This window comes from Astatotilapia calliptera, chromosome 18 (genome assembly GCF_964374335.1).
Source record: "Astatotilapia calliptera chromosome 18, fAstCal68.1, whole genome shotgun sequence".
NCBI lineage: Eukaryota > Metazoa > Chordata > Actinopteri > Cichliformes > Cichlidae > Astatotilapia > Astatotilapia calliptera.
The window spans coordinates 33,062,512-33,072,087 of record NC_137439.1 but is presented as its reverse complement, the minus strand read 5'-3'; the positions used below and the strand labels follow the sequence as shown (position 1 = coordinate 33,072,087).

The 9,576-nt window shown below is 42.6% G+C and overlaps 1 protein-coding gene across 6 annotated transcripts in view; it reads right to left on the bottom strand.

Moving 5' to 3' along the window:
- The window catches only part of astn1 (astrotactin 1), a 476,318-nt gene that overhangs the window by 418,402 nt on the left and 48,340 nt on the right, over positions 1 to 9,576 (bottom strand). The gene's annotated exons all lie outside the window — the stretch shown is intronic.

The window sequence follows — 9,576 nt, the reverse complement described above, 5'->3', positions numbered from 1 at the left end:
TACCTTACTAAACTGTGAAATATATTACTCATTACATTGACATATCATCTTCAGATTACAAATGAGTTCTCATTGTTTGTGTGCATTGCTTCAGTTCTATTGTCAGTTTTGGCATCATTCTATTTTGATAATGCTGTCAAACTATCTGCATACACTGAGGCGACTCTCATGCAGCTCTCACCCACTGGGGAATGGGCGAGGCACTTTGGAGGTGTCCTGTGGTGGCAGCACATCCAGTCAGTCCTTAGAGTTGCAAAGTGGGGTCTTTGAGCAAATATCCAGTGGATCCTTATAGATAGATTTTTTAAAAAAAGCAACACACTGGTCTCTTTATCATATTCCTGAATCACTCCTTCATAGTTTTTGCAGTCTGGTGGGGTACAGTGTCCAGTTGAAGAGGATGCTGTCTTAAGGGAGTGTAATTGATAAGTCTGGTTTGCAACACTGTTTTAGACACACTAGGTGTAGCTCCACAGTGTGGTGGTTTGCACATTAGCTTCGGAATTGAACGGTTCCTGGTCTGATTCTATCCGGGGTCACAATTTCAGGAGGAGCATGAGGTGTAGCATGTTGTGAAATCAAAGCCCCATGTGCCAAGAAACAAGCTTCAGCTGCTCTCTGATGTGTTAAAAAGAACATTGCTGGCATTAAACTGGAGAAACCAAATGCCCCAAGAAAGCCATTTAATTTGTTGTCTTTGCAGTATTTTCAGCTCAGTGATAGTTTAAAATGACTCGCAGATTATTACAGCAACCCAACTTTTAATAGAAACAAGGATGCACTCCAAACAGTATTTTGACCTTACTCTGCTGTTTTATGAACTTCAGTGGAAGATTTTAATACCTCTTGAAACACTGTCAATAACACTAACACAATCCTTTTTATGCTGGTCTGGGTCCAATTTACACTCTGGTTTGAATTTTCCTCAATAATTCCCTGTCACTCTCACTGGTACTGTGTGCCGCTACATTGATTCCCACTCAAACTTTGAACTACTGGTTTATGGTTTATACAGTTGAATACGCCGGCCTTGGACGTTTTACTGGACACACCAAGTAAGCTGCTCCAGCCACAGTAAGGTTCTAATAATTTCATTATTGCAAGCAAATAACAGTTGGTACAGGACCAGTTTGACAAATAGGTTGTTAGATAATATGAATTCAGACAGGCTGCTGGCTTTTTATCCTCATTAGGAGAGAACAGCAGACGCATCAAACATTAGCTACTTTATTCTAAAGAATATGTTTCCCATTCTAAAAATCCAAACTGTGAAATATATTATTTATTACAGATATAAAAGGGGCAGATTCAGATGACAAATTTAGTGTTCCAGCCCTCCTGGGCTGTCATTGAAATCCATCCTCTTCTTTATTGTGAACAGAATCTGATAGCACACGATGTATCTGAGAATCTAAGGCAAGATGAGAGGAGTTAAGATATATTTGGTGCAGAGGGTGGTCAGGATTACCCATGACGTGCAGCCGTTTCTTCAGTGACCTCCACTCCACAACAGCTGTGTCCAGTTTGCAGTTAATCACAGGGTCTGTTGGTGTCACCAGCTCTGACGCTGCTCCCTCAGCAGACCACAGCAAAGTACAGTGCACTTGCCTGAACAGACTGATAGAAAACATACTGCATACACACACTGCCTGCCCAGCCTCTTCTTATAGCCAGCCTCTTTGTCTGTGTTTCAGTTTAGAGTGTTGCCAGTGTGGGTCTCCAGGTACTCCTCCACCACAACAACCTCATGTTAGGTGGCAAGGAACTGAGCCTGGAGAGCTAACAAAAGAATATTAGCATTAGCTAGTATTCGAAGGCCTGGCTGCCCTCCGCTTATAGCTAGTTCCTGCTATTTCACAGCAAGCACTGTTGTGATACCTGGTTCAGCTGCATCTCCATTGTGTAGGACAGCTAATGCATAAGCTCATTTATGCATGGATGTGTTTTTCCCCAGACGTTATGTTAGGTTTACACAAAAGCTGAACTTGAGTTAGATACAGTCTGTGAGCCTGTCTGCTGAGCACAACAATTCCAGCAAAACAGTGTTTAGTTGTGTTTTTAATCCCAATTCAACATGAACTACATTATAATAAGAATTTAAAGATGCCATTTCATTAAAGTATTTTTCAAATATGATTTAACTGGAATTCAAACTCACTAAACGTCAATGTGAAAATCTCACATTAGGCCTCAGCTTGAATAACAGTGGTCACAATAACATACATTGCTTCAACATACATAATATTAAATACTTTTTCATACCTCAGGTAAAGGAGATGAGTTTTGTTGAAGAAAAAACTCTATTTTAATGATCAATTCAAATCTATGAGAGAAAAATCTGGCTTCTAATAGAACTGCTGTAAGTTGGGCTGAACCTATGACTGGCAAAAAGTACACGCAGCTAATCCTTGTTAAATGTTTGACATTCAGTCTCCTAATTAAGGTGTTTCATTCCTGACATGTGTGTTATAAACCATAAAAAATGGAACAATTCAGAATAACTCACTTTGTCGTACTAACAATACCTGAGCCTCAACAGTGATTACAGAGCCATACATTCACATGTGATGACTCACAATGAGTTTCTGGCAGAGCTGAGAGACAACAGTGGCACAGCGCCTTGAGCAATCAGCCTCATTTCCATTTGCTTTTGTGATTTTTCTTAACGAGCTACATGCACCAGCAGTATAGAATTTATACTAAGAAAAAACAAAGTGATCATGCATTTTGTTTGCATCGTGGTGGCCCAGCTTTACACTGCCCTGATAGCTCTTCTTTTGTATGAATGCTATCTTGAGGGCCAGAGCATGACTCGAATCCAAAACGCTGATTACCATGCTGCAAGCTTTTTCCTGTGTGAGAAAGCTTGTTTTACAGTGACAGCCCAAGCTAAACTCACGCCACATCCACACCAATTACATCTGCTAGTCATCATATTGCACATATAAATTGTAATTTGTCCGAGTCCTGGCCGGCGTTCAGGTGTAGTCGTCACTGAGCAAACGGAAAGCGCACAGCCATTTTTAACCACATCACGTCAGTCTTCGCGTTATCGCCTGATTTTGATGTGTTTTATTTTCAAAAAGGTCAAAAAAAAAGCAGTGGTGCTGTTATTGTGTTGAAGATAACCTTTAATATGAACTTCTTGTTGCCAGGCTTTATTAGAGGAAATGAGCTTGTAGTTCTTAGATCTGAAGATAACTATGTACAGTAGATGGATTTATATTTCCCTTATCTAAAGACTTCCTTCATTAAAAAAAGAAAAAAGTTTTTCCCCCCTTTTGTCTGTTCAGCACATCTTAGTGGGCTTTAATCAAATGTCATTTTCAGAGCGCTTGGCCTTGTTGTTGCCTGACTTTCTGTTTCGCAGCTGAGTTCTAATTTTACTTCAGTCCTGCAGGATTACCTTCATCTACTTAATGGCTTCCTGATTGTGTGTCGAGTTCTTCTGTTAGCTTTATTAAAATTTCATTTCTGCGGTAATTAAGCAAAGCGGCACTTCTTTTCTTAAGGGGTGCTTGGGCTGTTGAATTGTAGGCACGTTAATTAAACGTGATGGTCTTGTAAATAAAGCATCCTGTGGTATAATTGCAATGTTGGCATAGTGTCCAGGAAAAAAAAGTTGGAAGTTTGTGGCATATTAATATAGCTAGCTCCACTCGGAGAAGTTCTTTCTTATGTTTGTTGATAATTTGATCCATAAAAAATAATTCTGTCATAGCTGCCTGGAGCAATATTCAATTCCACAATGTGTGGCGAGCTCAGCTTTCTGTGTACTTCTGGAGTGAAGGCGTATCCTTTCAGTAAGGACCTTCAGCCGACAGTCAGCTTACCTACAAAAACTTGAATTGTTCTTTCCCTCCCTAAAAACAAGCCTCCTGACAGTGAGGGAGAGTAAGCCATTGTTATGGTGCAGGCAGCTGGAGCAAAAAGGCTGGTGCAGAATGCAAATGTGAGAGCTTCTCCACCAACAGAAAAGGTGGAGAGCAAAAAAATCCAAACAATTTCTCAGCTTTAGTTGTGAAGACAGGTCGTCTGTCTTCCTTCTCTGGGCCAAGACGATAACATCTGTTAGCACATATGGCACATCAGGAGAGAGCAGGTTTGTAAATCTAACAAAAACAGTGACAACAGGGTTGGTGAATGGAGGACAGAAATCATATGCTGATTAGAAGCGGATCTATACATCATTTGTACTGTCACCGTGCATGCATATGCTCTGCGTATATAGATGCATCTTTGTAAGTGTAATCACAACCTGACTGCTGCCCTGCCCAGGCCTGCTTTGAACATGTGTGTATAACACCTTCTTTAAAGGCAGGGTGTTAGATATCAGTCCTCTTGCATTAAAGATGCCTTCCTTTCTGTTTGATGAGACATTCATGCGAGAAATGGATGCACATGGATCTTTAAATCAAAGTGAGATTGGAATCAGAAGGTAGGTTCTCTAGTACTAAAACCAATCTATATGGAAACACTAACACCTTTCCTGTCTGAAAGTGGATTCAATCAGGACCGCTTGTTCAAAAGCTTTTTATGAATTCTGTGGACAGGATGTGTTATGAGGTCCTGTTAGATAAATAGTAATGGCCTCCACCTGCCACCCTGCACTGGCATTCACACAGCCTAATGGCCATATGTTTTGAGACCAGCAGATGCTCATTTAACCTTCTACCGATGAGCCACAGATTCATGGAAAAGTCCATCATAGCCAAATACCTCATGTTCAGGGACGTGCCTTCAACCCACCACGGTGTTTAGACTTATCTTAAAAGAGGGCAAAGTTAGCCCACAGGAAATATTTAGAAAAATGCATTAAACCTTCATTAATAGTAAGCCCCCTAAAACAACTGAACTAGATCAACAAAAAGAAAATGACTGTCACTAAAGAAAGCCCAAGCTCTGTACACAGACTTTGGTGATAGTTTTAGCTTGCTCCCATTGTGCCAAACACATTTCTAAACCTCAGGATGCATGTGTGCAGCTCCTGCTGTCGACTGCATTGTAATTTTACCTTAATTATAGCTATACATTGTCACAAATACTTGTGCACTGAAGTCCATAATCTGTCACTTTGAATTAAAAGGGTTGTTGATTGCCCTTTTTTTGTACTGTAAGAGAATTCACAGTGTAAATGTGCAGCCCCGGATACTACATCGCTGGAGATCCTATGGTTAGGATCACTGCCGGCTTTTTGTATTAACAGAAACTACCCCAACAGACATTTTCCACCGCAAGACCCTAGAATGTTGTGCGACTACAAATATCAGAGATCTTCACTAGATTTCAGATCATTTTGCACCCCCAGATCGCTGTCAACATGTATTCCTATTTATCATTAAACCCCAAGGTTCTGTGCAGCCTCAGAGACCACTGTGAATCCTTAGATTCCTTATCAGTCTGTATCTGTAGTCAGCACTGTGCAGTCTTATTCTATAAGTTTTTCTATTGCTGCATTAGTAAACGCTGTATGAAAGTTGAAATATCAATAGAAATGAAATGATATGAAATAATTTATGGTACTCAAACCCCCCCACGGTCTTTTGTATTGCAGATTTCACGGGCATTTTGCTTTCTGCTGTTTAAAAAAACATAGCTTCATGTCCTATGTAAAATAGACTGAACATTTCTCTGTGTTAGCCCTGCAACAGATTGGTGTACGACACCCTCTTGCCCTATGGCAGCAGGGATAGGCTCCAGGCCCGCCCCCGCAACCCTTAACTGGATAAGCAGAAGAGTGGTAATGTAATGGATGGATGGACTGTATCCAGTGCTTGAGCCCCTATAAGTCTAAAGACCAGGGGTGTCAAACATACGGCCTGTGGGCCAGAATCAGCACACCAAAACTCTAATCCTGCCCACTGGACAATGGAAAGTGTGAAGACGGGCATTTCCTACTGATAAAAACCTCATATATACTACATCAGAGAGAGTTCAGTAGGTAGAGTGTATACCCCGTGATTGGATGGTTGGGGGTTCAAGTCCACCGAACGGCTACCCTGAGGTACCCCTGAGCAAGGTACTGTCTCTAAATACTGCTCCCCTGACGCTGGATTGGTGGCTGCACACTGCTTCGCTGAGTGAATGGGTTAAATGCAGAGGACTAATTTCCTACGGGATTAATAAAGTATACGTTATTATTATCTAAGTAATAGATGAACACTTAAATTACAGAAAACGTTTCTAATTTTTTACTGTATACAATCGAAATTTCGATTTTTAAAAATTGGTCCCCACACTGGGCAAAAACCCAAAACAAAACAAAGTAAGAAAAAAAGAAATCACAAACTTTGGGCAGCGAGCTACTTTTTCAGTAATTTTACACATTTATTACTAACAATTTAGTCCCAAAGAGTCGTACTGACAGATTTCTTTCATTTACTATCGAAGTATTTGATGAGACATGATGTTGAAATAGTACTTTTATCTTCTTTTATGAAGATACATGGAGGATTCAATGTGCAGTTAAATTTCTTTTCACTGACACAGAGGGGAAATTCACTGGTGAATTGTATGTGGCTCATGATGTAAAATGAGTTTGAGATCCCTGCTCTAGACCCCGTCTGTAGACCACTTTGTTCCATGGATCTCAGATGACTATATTTTTAACAGCCATTGTGAATTCTCATTCCACTTTAACAGCATCCTTTTAGCTTTCTAATGTTATCCTAGTAAAATAAAGAGCAATTAAAATGATGGTATACAGTTCTGCAGTTACCTGCAGTAATTTTTTTAATATTCACAGACAATAGAAATGAACCAGCAATGCAAATAGTGAGAGCTCATAAGTGCGACAAATACTTGGTAGGGTTTGAAACTCCGTAAGAAGAAACACTGACAGAAATAAAGCTCTAGACTTTTTCTCTAGACTTATTCTGGATTAAAGGACGTTTCATTTGTTTACCACGATTACGCCCACAATTGATAATCGATGTAAACACAAACGAGTATGAGGATTATGAGCTTGCATGGCTGAGTAAAAAAGAGATAAGAAGCTATAAAAGCGTTAAGGGAATCTGGGTGTCTTGTTATTGTCTCAACTTGCAGTGTAAGCGTTTCATTTTGGGGCCAATCAAAACACTGGTTTGTACATACTGCCTTTGAGAGTTTTCAAACTCCCGTAATCTCCATGTTACCTTGTTCATTTATATGTTTATTTATTTATTTATTTTACACACTGAGACTTGCAATGCAAATCTTAGGTGTTTTGTTTTTCTGGAGTATGGAAACAAATACAGTATCTTTTATTAAAAAGGCTGCAGTGTTTTATCAGTTTGCATAAACTGTCACAGATTGTGTAGGCTCATGATAAAAAATTGAAACAGCATGATGAAGCTACTTTACGAGCCACTCCGTTTCACTGCCATTAGAGAAACTGAGGACATCAGTTCACTGCAGTTCAGAGTCACCTCCTGTGGCGGAGGTGTGGTCCCGGGCGCGGCTGCAGGGGAGGAGTGGTGCAGTGGGCTCAACGGGGCGGTGCTGGAGATGCCGGTGAGAACAGCTGATGGCGATTTGGACTGATAATGGTTTCCTTCCCTTTTTATAGTGAGACGGAGAGGAGCGGAGGGAGAGGGAAATCAGCTGGGACCGACTGTGTTCATATCATAACCTGGGAAAACGATAAATAAATGTGGAAGCTGGTGATAAAGACCTGTGTGTGTGTGTGTACCTGTGTATAGTGCATTTCACAAGTGGTGCCGAAACCCAGTGTCCAGCCGGCGTGGGGATGTCCGACCCACAGGCTGCGCTGCCCGCCCAGCCTTTGCAGTTTCTGGCGCAGATGCTGGCGGAGATGGCGAAGATGAGCCAAGACCAAGCGGCGGCCCAGTGGGCTCACCTGGCTGCGCTGCAGGAGCGGGCGGACCGGCAGACTCTGGTTCTGAAGTGGCTGGTTGGAGCAGCCGCCCCGCCGCCGCCGCTGTCGGTGTCGCTGTCGCCCCGGGGCTTTGCTGGAGGCAGACTGGGTGGAGGTGAAGTGTGTTCATGGTGATGTTCACAGGTATTCCATAGTGCCGCTGTTATTAAAGTATAAGGGCAAAACGCATAGAGTAACGGCTGCGGTTAGCCCGCGCCTGTCGCATCCCCTAATTCTGGACACGAATTGGCCGGGGTTTCATCATCTGTTGGGACAGTATGCGGGGATGCAATCACGACCGCTAGTAGCATGTAGTGTCTGCGCGGCGCTCAGCGGTGACGCGGGGTCGTCCGACACTGACTCTGGGGAGGGGGAGACGGCGGGTCCTTCATGGGAAGCCCCGCCAGCTCCGGAGGTTTCCCCCACGGGTGATTTCCCACTGGAGCAGTCTCGTGATGACACCCTACGCTCAGCCTTTGACCAGGTGATTGAGATTGATGGTCACGTGGTGAAGCCCTGAAGCCATTTTATCAAAAGATAGGCTATATCGAGTGAGTCGTGACACTCGCACGGAGGAGACACACACACACACACAGGTCTTTATCACCAGCTTCCACATTTATTTATCGTTTTCCCAGGTTATGATATGAACACAGTCGGTCCCAGCTGATTTCCCTCTCCCTCCGCTCCTCTCCGTCTCACTATAAAGAGAGAAGGAAACCATTATCAGTCCAAATCGCCATCAGCTGTTCTCACCGGCATCTCCAGCACCGCCCCGTTGAGCCCACTGCACCACTCCTCCCCTGCAGCCGCGCCCGGGACCACACCTCCGCCACACCTCCTATAAACATTGTTTGCTTGTTACAATTGGCCAACACATGTGGGCACCTTACAATATACAGACTTCCACTGTACTGAACACAAAACATGAGAAATATAAAGCTGATAGAAATCAGTCAAATCAAATGGAAATAACACTGGAGCGTCAAAGCACCAGCTCCTGGTTGATAGAGCAGTGCGACCAGGATTCCAGACCAGACCAGCACCGCCTGGATTAACAATAAGAAACCCTACGACTTAATACCCCACATATGGGTACTGGAAGGTTTTGCACTATATAAGTCTAGTATTGTGCTAATAACATTCATTAAGACCTGAATCTGGAAGACAGCTTCCACAAGTTGTATGCCAGGAATGACTGAGATGTCAACTCAGTGATCCACCTCACCAGAATTTAAAGCAAGAACGTCAGGATGTCATTCGGACTCAATAATTGTGGCTAAATGGTTGCAAAAAGAGTTAAGTTGACCTGGATTGAAGAGTAAGAGTTGTACAAAGGCAGAAAAGCAGATATACAGGAAAGCCACAAGTACCTGGGTATTACACAGGACACCGGGGACCATGATAAAAATGCAGAGGTCACCCCCACCAAATAACTCCAGGAAAAAACAGCTTTCAATGCACACACACTACTGGTCCACTACTGATACACAACTGGAATAATAAGCTCACCAAAGGAGGAAATGGATGTCACTGATGTCAAGACACGAAAAATTCTGAACGAGGGAAAGAGGGAGGGCGACAAATAGTGACTACTAGAGCCACAATCCATGATCAAGCATGGAACATCTGCAAACACACCAGTAAGATGACCCTCTGAGATGAACTGCTCCAAGAATCCCTCAGGCAGCTGAAGACAGATGTTGATGAGGAACAGT